The 20,701-nt window shown below is 41.5% G+C and overlaps 1 pseudogene; it reads right to left on the bottom strand.

The window, feature by feature from the left end:
* LOC126067739 (zinc finger protein 343-like) overlaps positions 1-17,084 on the bottom strand; it is an 88,867-nt pseudogene extending 71,783 nt beyond the window's left edge.
* Positions 17,085-20,701: the final 3,617 nt, after the last annotated feature.

Below are 20,701 nucleotides of genomic sequence, written 5' to 3'. Positions count from 1 at the left end.
GAGATTCGACTTCTGGCTAAAGCCTCGGCCACATTCCTTGCACACATGTGGCTTCTCACCTGAGTGAGTCCTCTGATGTGTGATGAGATTTGATTTGCGGTTAAAGCCTCGCCCACACTCCTTGCACACAAATGGCTTCTCCCCTGAGTGTGTCCTCTGGTGCATAATGAGGACTGATTTCTGGGTAAAGCCTCGGCCACATTCATTGCAAACATAAGGCTTCTCCCCTGAGTGTGTCCTCTGGTGTATAAGGAGGCGTGAATTCCGGTTAAAGCCTCGGCCACACTCACTGCAAACATAAGGCTTCTTATCTGAGTGTGTCCTCTGATGCGTGGTAAGGCCTGACTTCTGGCTGAAGTTTCGCCCACACTCCTGGCACACATGTGGCTTCTCTCCTGAGTGTGTCCTCTGGTGGAGATGGAGGCCTGAATTCTGGCTAAAGCCTCGCCCACACTCCAGGCACACGTAAGGCTTCTCACCTGAGTGTGTTCTCTGGTGTGTGATGAGATTTGACTTGTGGCTAAAGCCTTGCCCACACTCCTTGCACACATGCGGCTTCTCCCCTGAATGTGTCGCCTGGTGGAAAAAGAGCCCTGACTTCTGGCTAAAGCCTCGCCCACACTCCTTGCACACATGTGGCTTCTCCCCTGTGTGTGTCCTCTGGTGGAAAAGGAGGCCTGACTTCTGGCCAAAGCCTCGTCCACACTCCTTGCATACATGTGGCTTCTTTCCTGAGTGTGTCCCCTGGTGGAGAAGAAGGCCTGACTTTTGCCTAAAGCCTCGCCCACACTCCAGACACATGTAAGGTTTCTCATCTGAGTGTGTCCTCTGGTGTCTGATGAGATTTGATTTGCGGTTAAAGCCTCGGCCACACTCCTTGCACACATGTGGCTTCTCCCCTGAGTGTGTCCTCTGGTGTCTGATGAGAGTTGACTTGCGGTTAAAGCCTCGTCCACATGCCTTGCACACATATGGCTTCTCCCCTGCATGTGTCCTCTGGTGAATAAAGAGGACTGATTTCTGGGTAAAGCCTCGGCCACACTCACTGCAAACATAAGGCTTCTTATCTGAGGGTGTCCTCTCATGTGTGATGAGGCCTGACTCTTGGCTAAAGCCCTGCCCACACTCCAGCCACACATAAGACTTCTCCTCTGAGTATGTCCTCTGGAGTCTGATGAGATCTGACGTGTGGCTAAAGCCTCGGTCACACTCACTAAAAACATAGGGCTTCCTCCAGAAGAAGGGCCTCTGGTGTGTGATGAAATCTGACTTCAGGCCACAGTCTGGTTCATCCTCTCTATGGATGATTGCTCCAAATCTTGAGGTTTCTAATTCCTTCAACCCTTTGCCCCTTTCCACAGACTTTACCCTTTGGCCTGAGCTGGGCTCTATCCCTATCTCTGTGTTGCCTTCTCCAGGGCTTGCTGACTCTCTTTGGGGTGGGCTGGAGAACACCCTTGAAGTCTCTCCCTCCCCTGTCCTCCCACACAGGGGTCTGGAGACTTCTCTGTCTTGACCTTCTGTGTTTTCCCTCCAGCAGCTGAGATCAGAATCCTGCTGCTCTGGCTGCTTCTGATGCCCTGGGCTGGAACGCCCTGGATGGAAGTGATGTTGTGCACAGAAGCCTGGGAAGATCTGAAGCACGTGCTGGCTGAGGAATTGCTGACAGGAGACAGCCAGACGGCAAGAGGAGCAGGGGTAGAGTTCTGGCTTCGGTTCTGCTGGAGAGAGAAAGGTTTCCGTTAGAGTGGCCGTAAGTAGGCAGCCTGGGCTGTTCTCCTTCCCTTATGACAGACAGCATCTCAGTGCTGGAGTCCCTGGGTGGCACAAACAGTTAAACACTCGACTACCAGCTGAAAAGTTGGTGGCTCAGAAGACAGGCCTGGTGATCTGCTTCTGAAAGGTCACAGCCTTGAAAACCCTATGGACCAACTCTACTCTGCACGCATGGGGTCACCATCTGTTGGACTCTACTAACGGCACAATACTGTTATAGGTGTACTGAACTTACTCGAATTTCACCTGGTGTGTATATATTGTATGTATGTATATGTATATGTATATGTATATGTATGTGTCGATCTGTGTGTTTGTGTCTCCAAATATTTTAAAACCCCTGAGTCTATTCTGATACCTCCTATTCCAGTCCAAATCCAGGTTCTTTCTAGCCTTCCCCATTCCATATTTGTATCTCCCTTCTCCAATAGTGACAAACCTGGCTCCTAGGTTTATTTATTTACTGAATATTTATTCATTTACTGAATCATAAAATTCAAAGGGAGGGGTCTCAGAATAGTTGATCCATATAGCTACAAAAAACAAAATACAGTTCAAGGTTTATGTACAGTTTTTTTTTTTTTTTTTTTGGTCAACAGACAAGAAACTGGCCAACTTTTTCTGTAAAGGATCAAACAGTAAATACTGTAAGCTTTGCAGACTACACTGTTCCAACTACTCAACTCTGCAATAACAGAATGAAAGTAGCCATAAACAATACATAAACGGATGGCTGTGTTCTAAAACACTTTGACAAAAATAGGTGGCAGGCCAGATTTGGCCTTTGGGCTGTAATTTGCCAATCATTGCTTTAGACTGAATACATAGCCAAAGTTCTCTGTTCAAAGGTTAACTGGGCTGTTTTCCCCCTGTTCACTGTGGTCGTGACATGCATTTGAAATAGTTAGATTTGTTTCTCTTTTATACTACTTCAGGGTTTTCTCCCTATCTTTACTGATTTAATTTTCTTCGAGTATGCTGAACACTAACCCCACTGTTGTTGAGTCGATTCCAACTCACAGTGACCCTCTAGGACAGAGAAGAACTGCCCCCACAGTTTCCAAGGAGCGCCTGGCGAATTCGAACTGCTGACCTCTTGGTTAGCAGCCATAGCACTTAACCACTGCACCACCAGGGTTTCCACTGGACACTAGTATGGCTCCAAATGTGAAAAACTACTCAAAAGATAATCTCAGAAAAATGTCTCTCCTTCTCATATCCTTCCACAAATATACCACATATACATAACCCCTTAGGTGATCAATCTCATTTCTTTCAGGTTTATTTTCCTGTGTTACTTTCTGTGAAAATAGACAAGTGTGTAATTTTATTTTTTTACTTTTACTCATTTTGTTGTTGTTGAGAACATTCACCAATTAAACAGTTTCTACATGTAAAATTCTGTGACGTTAATTCTTAGTTGTGCATCCATTCTCACCCTCCTTTTCTGAGTTGTTCTTCCTCCATTAACATAAACTCACTGCCCCTTAAGGTTCTTATCTAATCTTTTGAACTGCCATTGTCAACTTGATTCCATAGATACAGTTCTAAAAACAGAATAATGTCCAAGGCAGACTTTTTTTTTTACTAGTTAAGCTAGACTATTGTATGGCTTTAAGAAGACTTCAGGGACATTTTGATGAAAGAAATACATAGAAAAATCCTGACAAATAGGAGAAAAACACAGAATACAGTTTCAAATTCTATGGACTCTAGACTTTCTGTAGCCAGGGAGGGTGCATGAACCTCTGAAACAATTGCCATGAGGTAGTCTTTAAGCCTTAAACCAAAAATATCCTCCGAGGTCATCTTAAAACCAAACTGTAGTTTAGCTTAACTAGTGAAAAAGGTCTGTCCTGAGCATTGTGTTCTTTTAAGAACTATCTATATGGGATCAAATTGACAACACTAACTTGAAATATTAGCTAGGAACCTTAGAGGACAGTGAGTTTATGTTAATCAGGGAGGAACAACTCAGAAACGGAGAGTGAGATTTGTTGCACAACTTCAAGAATGTAATCAATGTCACTAAATTGTACATGTAAAAACTGTTGAATTGGTGTATGTTTTTCTATGTATATTCTTAACAACACCAAAATAAAAGAAATTTGGAAAAAGAAACTACAGTGAGCTACTATTCAATCCCTGCAAAAATGGCAGCGATCAGAAAACTACAAATGCTAGTGAGGTCGTGGGGGAACTGGAACTCTTATACACTGCTAGTTGGCTTGTGAAAATGGTACAACCACTATTGAAAATGGCATGGCACTTCCTCAAAAGCAAGAGATAGAAATACCTTTCCATTTAGCAATCCCACACCTAGGAATATATCCAAGAGATATAAAAGCAGTAATGTGAACAGACATATGCATACCTATGTTCATTGCGGCATTATTTACAACAGCAAAAAGATGGAAATAACCAAAGCTCCCATCAACAGATGGATGGATAAACAATTGTGGTACATAATACAATGGCATACTATGCAAACATAAAGAAGTCCGTGAAATATAACATGGATGAATCTGGAAGACATTACGCTTAGTGAAATAAGTCCATCGCAAAAGGACAAAAATTGCACAGTCCCACTATTATAAAAAGTCAAGAATAGATTCACACACAGAAAGCAAGTTCTTTGATAGTTGTAAGGGATGGAAGGGGGAGGGAGGTAGAATCACTTTCTAGATAGTGGACACTTGTTATTTTTTGGTGACGGGAAAGGCAGTGAAGTCTGCACAATTTAACCAAGATAAATGAAGACCCTAAGAAGTAAGCAAGAAAAAGGGGCAATTTCAGTAAATGTTATAACATATACAATTTTGCAACAACAGTATAACAACTAAAAAATATGTGGCTACACAGGTAGATAGGCATGCCTATATAGGGTCACTACGTGTCGGAATCTGCTGGCGGCAATGAGTTTGGGTTGGTTTTTGTGTATATAGGAAGAGATGCGTGAGTACATGTGTGTGCATGTATAGGTCTAACTGTAGGCACGTGTATATACATGTTTGTGTGCACTGCACGTATATACATATGTATAATAAAGCACATATGGGCACAGTTATGGGGACTTCCTAGACATATTTAAACAACTCAAGGGGCTGGTTTACTGGGTTAAAAGGCTTAGGACCATAGTCTTGGGGGACAACTTAGTCAACAGGCATATAACATAGCTCATAATGTTCTACATCCTAGTTTGATGAGTAGCATCTGAGGTCTTAAAGGCTTGCAAGCAGCCATCTAAAATACAACTATTGGTTTCTACTTGTCAGGACCAAGAGAATGAAAGATATCAAAGACTCAAAGAAAAAACTAGTCCACAGCAGTAATAGCCCACAGGAACCACGGCCTCTTCTAACCTGAGACCTCAAGAAATAGCTGGTTCCCAGCTACCACTACTGACTATTCTAACCAGGGACACAACAGAAGGTCCCAGATAGAAGCGAAGAAAAAATATAGAAATAAATTCAAATTCCTAAAAAAGGTCAGATCTACTGGACTGATAGACTAGAGAAACCCCCAAGACTATTGCCCTAAGATACCCTTCGAACTTGGCAGTGAAGCTACTCCTGGAAGCCACCTATCAAGCTTGTAAAATAAACAATCTCATCCAGGAGGAGTAATGCACTCCCTTAAATCATGTCTCTCCCATGGTTTCACATTTAGCTTATTAAATATGTCAAAGTTTTAGTTAAATAATTTTGTTGCCCCCCTTCCCGAAATATATATAAAACGTTTCAGATATTTTTGGTTTAAGGTTTAAAGATTATCCTAGGATAACAGTTTCAGGGCTTCATCCGGCCTCCATGGCACCAGAAAGTCTGGTGTCGACGAGAATTTGAAATTCTGTTCTGCATTTTCCCTTTTTTGATATGCATTCCTCTATGGAATCTTTTGATCAAAATGTTCAGTAATAGTACCCAGGCACCATCCAATTCTTCTGGTCTTATGGTATAGGAGGCAGGTGTTCCTGGAGGCCATTAGTCACACATTCCATACCCTCCTCCTATTCCTGAGTCTCCTTTCTCTGTTGCTCCAGGCACATAGAGACCAACTGTTGTGCCTTGGATAGCCACCTGCATGCTTTTAAGACTCCAGGCACGACACAAGGAACTAGGAGGTAGAACAGAAGCACTGAAAATGTTATTAGGCCAATTAGCTGGAATGCCCCACGAAATCATGACCCTAAACCTCCAAATCAAGGATCTAAATCCCATGAGGCTTTTGGTTGTACATAAGCAGCCTCAGCAGCTACCCTTATTTTGTTGTTGTAAATATGTCACACTTTTGCCAATTCAACTTTTTACACGTGTACAACTTATGGACAGCAATTACAGCAGTTGGCTGTAGAACCCTACCTTAATAAATGGGATTTTTTCATCACCATTAGCCCGTTTCCCCTTTTCCCTGTCACCCCTGGTACCCAGTAATAAATTTTGGCATTTATACGTCTGCCTTTTCTTGTCTTTTTATATACATGAGGTCATACAATATTTGTCCTTTTGTGGTTGCTTTATTTCATTCAATATAATATGTCTTCAAGCTCCATCCATATTGCAGCATGTATCAAGGTTTCATTTCTCTTTCTGGATAAGCAGTATTTCATCGTATGTACGCACCACATTTTGTTTATCACTTCATCTGTTGATTGGGCATTTAGGTTACTTCCAACATTTTATGTGCAAACAGTGCTGCACTGAACATTGATGCACAAGTTTCTGCTTTCAAGTCTTTTGGGTATATACCTAAGGGTAGAATTTCTGGGTCACATGGTAGCTCTATTTTTAGTTTTTTGAGGAACCACCACACTATTTCCCACAATGGTCATCCCATTTACATTCCCACCAGAAACGCATAAGCGGTCCAATTTCCCCACATCATCACCAACATCTGTTATTGCTATTTTTTATCTTAGCCATCCTAGTTGTAGTGAAATGGTCTCTCATCGTGGTTTTGGTTTGCATGTCTGTTTTGGCTAATAACATTGAGCATCTTTTTGTGTGTTTGGGGTCCATGTGAATGTCCTCTAAGGTAAAATGTATATTCAACTGGCATAGCCTGTATGAAAATACCTTGGGGAGGGGCAAGGGTGGGGTTTGCAAAAAAAAAAAAAAAGGTAAAACGCGTGCTCTGTTTGTTAGTTAATCCACTGATAAAAGCTAGGCCTGACTGCATTTTCTTCTAACAGTTTTATGGTTTTAGTTTGCACATTTAGATCCTTAGTCCATTTTTAATTTGTTTTCGTGTATGGAGTGAGGCATGGGTACTATTTCATTTTTCTGCATGTGGAAATCCAATTTTCCCAGCACCACTTAGTGAAGAGGCTTTTCTTTCCCTATCAAATGGACTTAGCACCCTTGTCAAAAATCAGTGAACCACTGCTGTATGGGTTTATTTCTAGACTCTCAATTCTATCCTGTTGGTCTTCTTGTCTATTGTTGTACCAGTACCAGGCTGTTTTGATTACTGTGCCTGTATACTATGTGTGAGTCCTCCTACTTTGTTCTTCTCTTTCAACATTGCTTCAACTATTCGGGGCCTCCTGCCATATCATATAAAGTTGAAGGCTGGCTTTCCCATTTCTGTAAAGAAGGCTGTTAGAATTTTGATAAAGATTGCATTGAACTTATGGATTGCTCTGGATAGTACTGACATCTTAACAAAGTCTTCCAATCCATGAACATGGAACACCTATTTGTCTTCTTTGTCAGCAGTTTTATAATTTTTACTGGGTGAGTCCTTCGAGTCCCTGGTTAAATTTATTCCTAGGTATTTTATTCTCTTAGATGCTACTACAAATGGAATTGTAACCCTAATTTCCCTTCAGATCTCATTGCTGGTGCATAGAAACCCAACTGATTTTTGTTTGTTGACCTATATCCAGCAACTTTGCTAAATTCCTCTATTAGCTTTGGAAGTTAGATGTGTAATTTTCTTTTTTTTAATAAACAATCTTTGCACTTGTTTTCACAATGTATCCTGGAATTTTCATGCTGCATCAGTTCAGAGATATCTTTCTTATTCTTTTTGAATACCTTTGTAGAAATTCATAGGGAGGATGTACCATAACTCCTAGACCAATTTACTATATATGGGCATTAGGTTACTTCTGACATTTTATGTACAAATAATGCTGCAATGAATAACCTTGTATAAAAGTATCTTCACCTTGTTGAAGGTGAATCTTCAGGGTAAATTCCTAAAAGTAATAGGATTATCGGGTCCACGTATATGCGTATTTCGTTTTGTTAGATATTGTCATGCTTCCCTCTATAATGGTTGCACCATTTCACATTGCCATATGCAATGTATAATAGTGTCTATTTCCCTCAACTTTGCCAACAGTGTTTTGTCAACCTTTTGAAATATTGCCAATGTCATGGGTGAAAATGGTACATATCTAAGTGTAATTCCATTTGCATTTATCTCATTAGAAGTGAAGTTAAACATCTTTTCATACACTTAAGCACAATGTTATATCTTACTTTGTGAACTCCCCATTCATGTATTTTTATTTTTTCCTCAAGTTTTAAAATTCTTTCTACATAAGGGGAAATAAGTCTTCGTAAGTGATATATGTGCCAAATACTTCTTCAAGTACGCCATTTCTCTTTTGGCTTTGCTTTTAGCATCAAATTTATCAATCTTTAATGCATTTGGAGTTTTAGCCAAATTTAGAAATCTTTTCTATGCCCAGGTTATGAAGGAGTTTACCTATATTCTAGCACACCTGTGTTTTTTACATTTAGATCTCTGATCATTTGGAATTTTTCTTGTGTATGGTATGAGGTATTGTCCAATATTATATTTTTCTAAATGGATACCTAGTTGCCCGACATCCTTTATTAAAATGTCCATCTTTATGAACGTGGTTTGAGATACTGCCTTTATCATATAATAAAGTTACAAATATAACTGTGAGATCTCCTGACTTCCTTTTTTATCCCACTGGCGTATTTGTCTACTCATATGAGTACCACACTGTTTTACTTATAAAGGTTTCATAGCAGGTTTTAAGGTCTGATAAGGCTAGTACTCTGTTTTAGCTTTTTCTTTTCAGTTTTTTTCCTGGATATTCTTTTCCATGTGTACTTCATAAAAGAGCCTATTCCTATTTTTTTTTTTAATTGGAATTCTGTTAAATTTATAAATTAACTCTGGGATAACTGATAACCTAATTCTAATGTATAAAAATATTTTTTGAGAAAAATCAAAGAAATTTTAAGACAGATTTGGTATTAGATGCTGCTGAGCTACCATCAATAACTTTGTTGGATATGACGGTGGTATTGAGGCTAAGTAAGAGTCCACCTTTAGTTTTTAGAGAAATGTAAAATATTTAGGTAATACATCATATAAAGGATTAGCTTTGAAATAATTCGGAAAAGAGAAAAACGGAAGAAGGAAGCAAGTGGGTAATATGCTTATAACTTTTAAGCCTACCTTAGAACTCGTTGCCACGCAGTCAATTCCAAATCATAGTGATCTTATAGTACAGAGCAGAACTGCCCGTAGGCTTTCCAAGACTGTACATCTTTACAGAAGGAGACTACCACATCTTCCTCCTGTGGCACAGCTGTTGGGTTCGAGCTGTCAACCTTTCTGTTTGCAGGCAAGCACTTAACATAGGGCTACCAGGGTTCCTACATGTACCTTGGCCCCCATTAAACCAAAAACAAACTAGTTGCCAACAAGTCTATTCTGACTCACGGTAATCCCATGTATGTCAGAGTAGAACTGTGCTCCATAGGGTTTTCAATGGCTCATTTTCCAGGAGACTGCCAGGCCTTTTTCCTGAGGCACCTCTGGATAGATTCAAATCTCCAATCTTAGGGTTAGCAGTGGCTGTATTAGCCTTCTACAACGCCCAGGTACCTGAATCCCACTACTTTTTAAGGTTCAGCTTAAGTTCCTCTTGTGGTAAATTGTATCGTGGTCAAAATATTTGCTGCCCCTCCCTACCTAGCCTGTTCCTGCAGAAAAATTATCTTTCCCACCACAATGACACTAGATGTGGCTATGTGATTTGCTTTGGCCAATGAAGGTTAGTGGAATTTAGTGCCACATTCAAACAAGTTTTGAGAGCTACAGTGTGGTTCCATCATTGCTCTCTTTGCCCCTCTGCCCTGAGAACCCCAGTACCCAGAGAGGGGCTGCTCTTTATGCCTGGATCCCAAAACCAATGAGCTGAGTTGCACTTGAACTGTAGGCACAAGACAATATAAGTGAGAAATGACCACCTGCTGTTATGAGTGATTAAATTATTGGGGCTGTGTGCTATAAAATTTCCTAGCCTAAGCTGACTTAAATATCTTTCTATGAAATCTTTAAAGATTATTTCAGGGAGAATTGGTCCATTTATTTTTAACAGTGCACTTGAAAGAAAAGACATGATGAAATGAATACATGAAGGAAGAGAAGAAGAGACTGGTTTAGGAGGAAAAGTAGCATGACCTCCAAGTCCGGTATATCTGGGAATACACTTTTGACTTTTTTCAGGCAAGTAGGAATACAGGTGAGACGGTGACAATGCGGAAATGAGTTCATCGAAATCATGGAAGTTCACAACCTTCCTGAGGACGTGAATATAGACAAATGAAAAGAGTACATGACACTAAGTCCTGTGGACCGCTATAGTATGAAGAAAAGAGAAATAAGGAAAAGCAGACACAAGAGACTAGAGAACTCAGAATACTGTGGTGGTGAACAAGAGAAAGGAAAACACGTCAAGAAATTCAACTGGATCCAGGAATCTAGGATTTCAAGATTAATTTGAACCATGTAATTCTAGTATTTTCCTCAGAACCAGTCAAATGTATTAACGTACAAAAACACCATGACCTGATAAAAATAAAAACCAAATCTAATTAGACTGTTTTTGTTTTTAGTTGTTAGGTGCTGTCAAATTGGTTCTAATAGCCACCACGTGTACCACGAAACACTTTCCAGTCCTGCACCATCCTCACAATCATTGCTATGTTTGAGCCCACTGTTGTAGCCACTGTCAATCCATCTCGTTGAAAGTCTTTCTCTTTTTTGCTGACACTTTACCAAGCATAATGCCCTTCTCCAGGGACTGCTCCCTCCTGATAACATGTCCAAAGTACGTGAGCTAAAGTCTCACCACTCTCAGTTCAAAGGAGTACTCTGGCTGAACTTCTTCCAAGGCAATCTGTTCATTCTTCCTGTAGTCCACGAAGTATATTCAATATTCTTCACCAACACCATAATTTAAGGTCATGAACTCTTCTTTGGTCTTCCTTACTCATTGTCCAGCTTTTGCATGTATACGAGGTGACTGAAAATACCGTAGCTTGGGTCAGATAAACCTTAGTCCTCAAGGTGACATCATCGCTTTTTAATGCTTTAAAAACGTCTTTTGCAAATTTGCTGCTTCCATGGTAATTAGACCAAATCAAAACACACAAAACGAGACTGAACTGAATAAATCTAAACAGGTAGTCCCTGACTTAGGATAGAGTCTCATCCTCCAACAGTGCGTCCTAAGTCCATTCTGATGTAAGTAGAATACTTTTTCTTTTTTAAAGTTCTCTTTATTATTGCCTTTTATTATCCGTATCTTTTAAACCCGATCTTTGTCTTTGGAGGTTGGCATCAGAACGATAACACTAGCAAAATAGGTGCTGCAACATTATATGTGGTATATATTACTAACAAAAACAGGTACCAAAAAAAAAAAATAAAAGACATTCGTTAAGTACACTTCATCTTAACTCAAGTACATGTTAGGTCAGGGACTACCTGTATTGACTTTGATGGATATAGCCCATGATGGGGCAGGTTCAAACCAGGTAAAAGAAGAAAAGAACATGTCAAAGAAGATGAAAATGGAACAAAGTGAATCTGCATCATGGAAACAACCATGCTGTCTGAAAGAAAAGCCTACTTGGAACTGTTTCAGTCTCTAAAAATGTGATTCTTCTCTACGTGTCACGGGTTGAATTATATTCCCCCAAAATGTGTTTCAACTTGGTTGGGCCATGATTCCCAGAAATGGTTACTGTCCGCCATTTTGTCATCTGATGTGATTATCCTATCTGTTGTAAATCCTACCTCTATGATGTTAATGAGGCACGATTAGAGGCAGTTATGCTAACAAGACAGGACTCAATCTACAAGATTCGATTGTATCTTGAGTCAGCCTATTTCAAAATATAAAAGAGAGCAGTGAGCAGAGAGACAGGGGGACCTCATACCACCAAGAAAGGAACACTGGGAGCAGAGTGAATCCTTTTGACCTGGGGTTCCTGCGCTGAGAAGCTCCTAGACAAGCGAAAGACTGACGACAAGGGCCTTCCCCCAGAACTGAGGAGAGAAAGCCTTCCCCTAGAGCTGGTGTGCTGAATTCGGACTTCTGGCCTACTAGACTGTAAGAGAATAAATTTCTCTGTTAAAGCCAGCCACTTGTGTTATTTCTGTTATAGGAGCACTAGATGACGAAGACAACATGGCTACTCTAGAGATGTAAAATATCTAGAAATGCAGTAACCAATATGGTGGCCACTTACCATATATGCTTACTGAGCACTTGAAATGTGGCTACTCTGAACTAAGATGTGTTCTAAGTATAAAATACACATCAGATTTTGAAGACTTTGTGCAAAAAAAGAAATACCTAGCAAATACTTTTTACATTGATTATATGTTGAAATGGTAATAGTGTGACATATTGTGTCAGATAAAATATATTACTAAAATTAATTTCACCTGTTTAGCTTTACTTCTTTTTGATGTGGCTACTAGGAGATTTTAAACTACCTATGTGGCTCACGTTATATTTCTACTGTGCAGTGCTGATCTAGAACAAGAGATGGGAAAATGATGGCCCAGACGCCACATCCAGCTCTGCCTGTTTTTGCACAGCATGTAACCTAAGCATTTTTTTTACATTTTTAAATGGTCAGGAAAAAAGTCAAAAGAATAGTATTTTTAAGATGTGAAAATTATATGAACTTCAATTTCAGTGTCCATAAACAGAGCTGTATTGGAACACGGTCATGACCATTTGTTTACGTGTTCTTGGTAACCGCTTTTGCACCGTAACAGGAGGATGCACAGTTGTGACGGAGACCATATGGCCGAAAAACCTAAATAGCTGCCATCTGGTCCTTTAGAGAAAAGCTGGCTGACCCTTGATACATTGCAATTGATGTATTTATCAACCAAGATTTAAGAATCATTGTAGATATTTTAATAAATGGTAAAAGACAAAATGTACTTTATTAATTCCAAAAGCCCTAAAAAGCTTGGCATTTAATTTTACCTTCTGTTGCAGAAGGCATTTCTCATGACTCTCCCTTTGCAAACTGTGCCCCAACTTCACTGGGCTCCTTACAATTCCTCACACTTGGCAGGCACATCCCTTCCTTAAGGCCTTGGCACCAACGACAACACCCTCCATCTGAAATGCCCTTGCCTTCGGTACCCAGAGTTCTAACTCCCTCACCACATTAAGTCTTTGGTCAGATGTTCCCTTTTCACTGATTTCAAATACCCAATTTCAAAATTCAGCCAGCCACCCTGCCACATCCAATACCCCTGTCTCCCCGCTCTATTCTATCACTAGGTTTTCACTTCATAGCATTTGTCACCTTTTAATATACCATATTGCAGTATCTCCATATATAACATTTACTGTTTGTCATCTGTCTCCTTATTCTCGAAGGTAAGCCCAGGGAGGGCAGGGATTTCCAACTATTACACGTACTAATGTGTCCTGAGTGTCTCGAACATTATCCGGCACATAGTAAAGGCGAAACAAAAAACACCAAACTCACTGCCATTGAGCTGATTCCAACCCACAGCCACCCCATATGTTACAGAGTAGAACTGCTCCATAGGGTTTATTTTTTGTTTCTGTTTATTTATTTATTTATTTTATTTCCTCCATAGGCTTTTATTGGCTGTAATCTTTAAAAAGCAGATTGTCACGCCTTTCTTCTGTGGTGCCGTAGGATGGGTTCAAACCATCAACCTTTAGGTTAATAGCTGAGAAAAAACTGTATGTACCACCCAGGAACATATGCCATATAGAAAAGCAAAAAACTCGTTGTCATTGAGTCGATTCTGACTCACAGCGATCCTATAGGACAGAGTAGAACTGCCCCATAGGGTTTTCAAGACTGTAACCTTGACAGAAACTAAGTACTTTCTCCGGCAGAGCAGCTGGTGGGTTCGAATCGCTGGCCTTTTGGTTAGCAGATGAGTGCTTACATGCTACACCACCAGAGGTCCTTTGACACATAGTAGGTGGCCAATAAATACTGAACTATGAAGGAAAAGAAAAGAGCACATGCTCACCCAACGAAAGCAGATTCCTGTAAATCTCCAGCATCACTTCTTTGTACAGGTTCTTCTGCTCAGAGCTCAGTCTCTCCCATTCTGCCTCTGTGAAGACTACAGTGACATCCTCGAATGTAACTGGTTCCTACAATAAGCAATAAATCAATGCACAGCAAATCAGCAACCATTTTCCCAATGAAAGAAGTTTAATTGGTGGCCCTCAAGAGTCTGGACCTGAGAAAGTTCATCTAAGTCTTTTCAGAGAACACAGTTCCCCACATCAGCTTCTCCTGGACACAACTGTACACCTGGCTTTGTGATAAAATCTGTGGGAGCACAAGTGATGCACAAATCCCATCCTGGTCCTCACACACCTATGACTTCACTGGAGAGATGCTGTGTGAACCAGTTGGAAAGCACTAAGCAGTATGCAGAAAAGTGACTGAGAATTCACAACGGAGGAATACAAAGACAGGCTTGTACAGGATGGGCTAGAAAAGAACCAAAGGTGTCAGGGAGGTGGGGCTTGTGCTGGGCATGAAGGGACAGTGAAGATTTTAAGGAGAAGATGGAAGGAAACTTTAACTGCAGAGAAAAGTGGGAGTGAACAGATGGGGTCTCAACGGAGCATTTCCGAGGAGTTCAGGAACTAAATGGGATCTGTGAAATCACTATCTTTGTGTCTGTATTTTAATGTCCTTTTCTAATAAAGTCCTTAACACTTCACTCATCAGGTAGAGTAGTAACTCATCTATGCAAAACAGCTGGCAAGAGAATCACAGTAATATTCCAGAAAAAGGACATTTACAAATAACTTAATCTTCAAAAACAAAAACACTTTAAGCCATTGCCACTGCACTGATTCTGACTCATAGCGACCCTACAGGATAGAGTAGTACTGTCCCATAGGATTTCCAGGGCTGTAATCTTTACAGAAGCAGACCATCACATCTTTTTCTGTGGAGTGGCTGATGGGTTGAACCCACCGATCTGTTGGCTAGCAGCCTGGCACTTAATCATTGTCTGACCAGGGCTCCTACAAACACTTTATTGAGTTATAATTTACAATCCATACAGGAACTCCTCACTTTGCACAGTTCCAATATACATGAATTTCAGTTACCATGGTTTAGTTAAATAACCTTGGTCATCCAAGGAAATGGTTCAAATTTCAGTTGCCGTGGTACATTAACTGTGAGTAAATGCATAACGTACAGACTTTTCTGCTTGCTCTTCAGTTCACAGAACACTACATGAATATAGATGCACATCAAGATCAGTGAGGAGGCATCACTTCTCTCAAAGCCCAGCAGTCCTCAGGGGAGAGATGAGGGCTGATGCAATCAATCATGACGAAGTAATAAAGTCAACAGAAGCTCTGGACACGGAAGCTCCATGTGCTTCCTGGTTGGTGAGAGACATCAGTGCACAAGAGGTGGCAGCACATTCTTTTCTGGGACACAAAGCTCTGCAGCTCTGCACTGGGAACTCTCCTAGACCTTGCCCTGTGCATCTCTTTATTTATATCCTTTTTTTTCTGTAATAAACCTGTAATCATGAACACAGCTCTTTTTGTGCATTCTGTGAGTCATTCCAGTGAATTATCATACCCAAAGGAGCAGTGGGAGCCAACAGGTCAGAAGTGCGGAATTCCAGGAGGGGACTCCCAAGCTTGCAGCTGGCATCCTGAAGGGGTAGAGGAAAACCTGGAATTTGTGCCCAGCAGGTCAGAAGAAAGGGAGACTGGGAGGCTCACAATCTTGTAACTGGCATCCCAAAGGAATAAGGGACACTCCAAATTTATAGCCATTAGGTCAGAACTGAGGGTGTACTGTGGACTCTCAAATCTGTGTCCAGCATCGGCCTATCAGGCAGTGTGAAGAACAGTATCCTTTTAACTTGTGAGACTGACCGAGCTCCAGGTGGCCAGGGTCAGAGAAAGAAGTGCTATGTGGGCAGCTGGTGTCAGAACTGAACAGAGAAGGGGAAAGCTGGTTATTTTGATATTTGACATTTGACAGTTTCAGATTTATTGACACAAAATCATATTCCTATAAATAATAGCGGCCATTACAGATGATTGTTGAAACTACATAATGCGACCTGAGAATCTATTTTCACTATACTCTGTACTTTTGTATGTTTAAAAAGTTCAGTAATTCAAAAGGAAAAAGACGCCCAGTATATAAGACGCTATCATTAGAGAGCATGCATGTGGATATATAGTGAAATTTAATAATAAATCTAAAAATTTCAATAATTTCAGCTTTTCAAAAACATTCCTTATGTCTTAGTTTCCTGGGTTCTTAATTTTGACCTTGGCTATGTTTTCAATGAGAAAAATAAAATGCAAAAATGGAGAAACCATGGGGCAGGAGGGAACAGAGCCTAGGGTTGAGGACGGAGAGTGTTGACATGTCATGGGGTTGTTAACTAATGTCATGGAACAACGTGTATACTGTCTGATGAGAAACTAGTTTATTCCGTAAACCTTCATCTAAAGTTCAATGAAAAAAAAAAAAAAAATGAAGAAACCATTCTAAAATGTCTAACAGGATACCTGACACAAAGGCATGAATGGCCTAAATGTTGATCGCCTTCTCCCTTCCCAAGACAGGGAATATATGCCTATACTCTGGGAGAGGGACCAGCATTTCAGAATAATAAGGTAATTTCAACTCACCAGTATTTGGGGCTTCCTTTTCTCTTGTGGCCAGTCAGTATCCTTAGAAGACAAACCTAAGGGAGAAAGAGAAATTCTGAGAAAGCAGACCTCCCAGGGTGCTCCCAGAGTAGCTCTTCTCAGCCCTGGAATGGAAGGAAGTAGTCACTTCACTCAGCTGTGGCCTCTGAAGCATTCTCACCTGAACCTGAAGCCTTGGTTGCCCCTTCACCTCTCCAAACCCTCAACTCACCTGTTGCCTTATGTTTTTGAGTCAATTTCTTCATGGTCTCCATGTCTTCCCTGTTCTGTGATGCCAAAATCTTCTCCCAGTCCTGCTCTCCTCCGGCCGAAGGATCAGGCAATGTAATGGCCACAGTCAGTCCAGTGACTGCCTTGAAATTCTGCCACAGAGCCAGCTGGAAGTTATTTCACCTCAAGATGGATTTCCGCTGCTTGAGGTAATTTCTTCAAACGTCAATTATGAAAGCCCTTGTTTCCATGCATCCAGGACCTGTGGGCGGAGACGCAACTTGATGCTGCTGGATCCTTCACTGTGTCCTAAACCCATGCCTCCTGAGCAGGGATCCTGTCCTCTCTCGCCCACCTCACTCAACAATCAACACAGTCTCAATCTACTCAGCTTCTCTGGATTTTCTACCTTTATTCATTTCTGGCCTACAAGCCCTCAAGTCTGTTCCCTGACACTCTCCCTTACCTGTCACAACTTACTGTGTCCCTCTTGCTCCCACACCTCAGATTTGAGCTCCATGTCCCAGATCAGTTTCTGCTACTGAGTCAGAGAGAAGGGGAAACACAGCCTAAGGCCTGTGGAGAAAGAGCCTCTAAGGTCTCCCTCCAGACCCATCAGGGCAGCAGTAGTCAGCTTCTGACTCCCACAGTTCCAGCAGTGTTCAATTCCCTATGTCTCTGCACTCTGAGGAATTTGGAGTCTGAACTGAGTCCCTCCAGGGCTCACAACAACTTCTGCAAAGATAATACCCCACCTTCCATTTCTGTGTGTGTGCAAAAAGACAGGAAAGAAAGACAAGACCAAAATGGATGTCGGAAAAGACCCTGAAACTTGCTCTTGAACACAGAGTAGGTAAAGTGAATGGGAGAAATGATAAAGTAAAAGAGGTGAACAGAAGATTTCACAAGGCAGCTCAAGACAAAGTGAAATGCTATAATGAAATGTGCAAAGACCTGAATTTAAAAAACCAAAAGGGAAGAACACGCTCAGAATCTCACATTAAAAGAAGTGAAGAAAAAAATTCAAGCCTCGAGTTCCAATTTTGAGTTATACTATGGGTAAAATACTGAATGAAACAGGAAACATCAAAAGAAGATGGAAGACCCTGGACCGTCTGTTAGCCCAAGACTGGAACCATTCCCGAAGATAACTCTTCAGAGAGAGGTTGAACTAGACTATAAGACAGATAATGATACTGGTGGAAGTGAGCTTCTTGGCTCAAGTGGGCACATGAGACTATGTGGGCAGCTCCTGTCTGGAGGCAAGATGAGAAGGCAGAGGGGGAAAGGAGCTGGCTGAATGGACACAGGAAATACAGGGTGGAGAGAGGGAGTGTGCTGTCTCATTAGGGGGCGAGCAGCTAGGAGTACATAGCAGGGTGTGTATAAGTTTTTATATGACAGACTGACTTGATGTGTAAACTTTCACTTAAACCACAATTTAAAAAAAAAAAAAAGAAGATGGAAGATTACACAGAATTACTGTACCAAAAAGAACTGGTTGACGTTCAACCATTTCAGGAGGTAGCATATGATCAAGAACCAATGCTACTGAAGGAAGAAGTCCAAGCTGCACTGAAGGAACTGGCAAAACAAGGTTCCAGGAATTGATGGAATACCGATTGAAATGTTTCAACAAATGGATGCAGCAATGGAGGTGCTCACTCATCTATGCCAAGAAACTGGGAAGACGTCTACCTAGTTAGCCAACTGGAAGAGATCCATGTTTGTGCCTGACTTAGTCCTTCTTGTCAATCTTCCCCTGGACTAGGAGCTTCTCCACACAGGAACCCCAAGTCCAAAGGATGCACTCTGCTCCCGGCACTGCTTTCTTCGTGGTATGAGGTAACCCTGTTTCTCTGCTCACCTCTCTCTTTTATATCTCAAAAGAGTTTGGCTTACCTTATCTTGTAGATCTCATCAATAAAACTGCCACTAGTCTATCTCATTAACATCATAGTGATAGGATTTACAACACATAGGGAAATCACATCACATGACAAAATGATAGACAATCATACAATACTGGAAATAATGTAGCCAAATTGATACACATATTTTTGGGGGACACAACTCAAGCCATGACATTCCACCCTTTGGCTCCCAAAAATTCATGTCCTTGTCACATTTAAAACAGATTCACCCCACTGTATCATAGCAAAAGTCATAAATCAACTCCAAGTCCAAAATCCAAAAATTCCTCTTCATCTGTGAAATCTAGAATACAAGTTATCTGCTTCCAAAAATACAGTGGTGCAACCGGCAGGCACAAGCTAGGCGTTTCCATAACAAATGGGAGAAACTGGAGGGAAACAAGGCATCACAGGCAACCAAACAAGTTAGCAGAACACATTACATTAGCCCTCAAGGCTTGAAAATAACCCTCTGTTCTCTGAGACCATTCACACAACAGCCCTGCCCTCTAGACCCTAGGTATTGGCTACACTCTCTGGATTCTGAGTGGTGGCCCCTCAGCCCTGGGCTTCAGCTTCGCCTTCCAGGCCCACTGGTATAGCAACTCTGCTCTCTCGTCAAAGGCACACCATTCTCCTAGTCCATCTGAGTGGTGACTCCACCCTTAGAAACTCCAGAGGTCATGGCTATACTCTGAGACTGAGGCAGTTTGGCTTCCTCTGTTCCTTATCTCTTCAGCTTCTGTTTCGTGGTTCCTTGGCCTCTCGGCCCTCATGCCTGCATCTGCCCTGCTGGGGCAAGTGTTCCAAAACTCAGTAGCTCCACCAAGAAGTGCCTGGAGGTTCCCCACTCTGCCAGGAAGCCTCCTGCGCAAAAACACTCAGCTCTCTCACTCCGTGGGTCAGCTCCAGCACTGTCCGGAGCTATTCTCCTGATTCTACTGCTGCCAGCTCACTGCTGCTGCTGGTCCTCTGCTGCTGTTTGTCACCATTTGTGCCTTCTCTGGTTGTCACAGATTGAATTGTGTCCCCCCAAAATATCTGTGAGCTTGGCTAAGTCATGATTCCCTTGTATGACTGTCTACCATTTTATCTTCTGATGTGATTTCCCTATATGTTGTAAATCCTACCACTATGACGAATGAGATGGATTGGTGGCAGTTATATTGATGAAGTGTACAAGATTAGGTAGTGTCTTAAGCCAATCTCTTTTGAGATATAAAAGACGAAAGAGAGCCAACATACGTGGGGACCTCATGTCACCAAGAAAGCAGCTCCGGGAACACAGCACGTCCTTTGGTCCTTAGGTTCCTGCGCTGAGATGCTCCCAAACCAAGGGAAGACTGATGCATCACAAGGACCTTCCTTCAGAGCTGAGAGAGAGAGAAAGCCTTCCCTTGGAGCCAGCGCCCTGAATTCGGACTTCTAGCCTACTGGACTGTGAAAGAACAAACTTTTCTTTGTTAAAGCCATCCACTCGTGGTATTTCTGTTATAGTACCTCTAGATGACTAAAACACCGGTGTTAACAGTTCTCCTGATTTCCTTCTGCGTACTGCATCCATTCAGTTTCACAACTGCTTCCACATTTTTGATATCTGTTAGAGCAGCACCCCACTCTCTTGGTACCAAATTCTGTCTTAGTCATCTAGTGCTGCCGTAACAGAAACACCACAGTGGATGGCTTTAACAAAAAGAGATTTATTTTCTCACAGTCTAGTATGCTACAAGTCCAAATTCAGGGCTTCAGCTCCAGGGGAAGGCTTTCTTTCTCTGTCGGCTCTGGAGGAAGG

This window comes from Elephas maximus, chromosome 25 (genome assembly GCF_024166365.1).
Source record: "Elephas maximus indicus isolate mEleMax1 chromosome 25, mEleMax1 primary haplotype, whole genome shotgun sequence".
NCBI lineage: Eukaryota > Metazoa > Chordata > Mammalia > Proboscidea > Elephantidae > Elephas > Elephas maximus.
The sequence above is the reverse complement of the archived record's forward strand: the minus strand, read 5'-3'. Positions and strand labels throughout refer to the sequence as shown.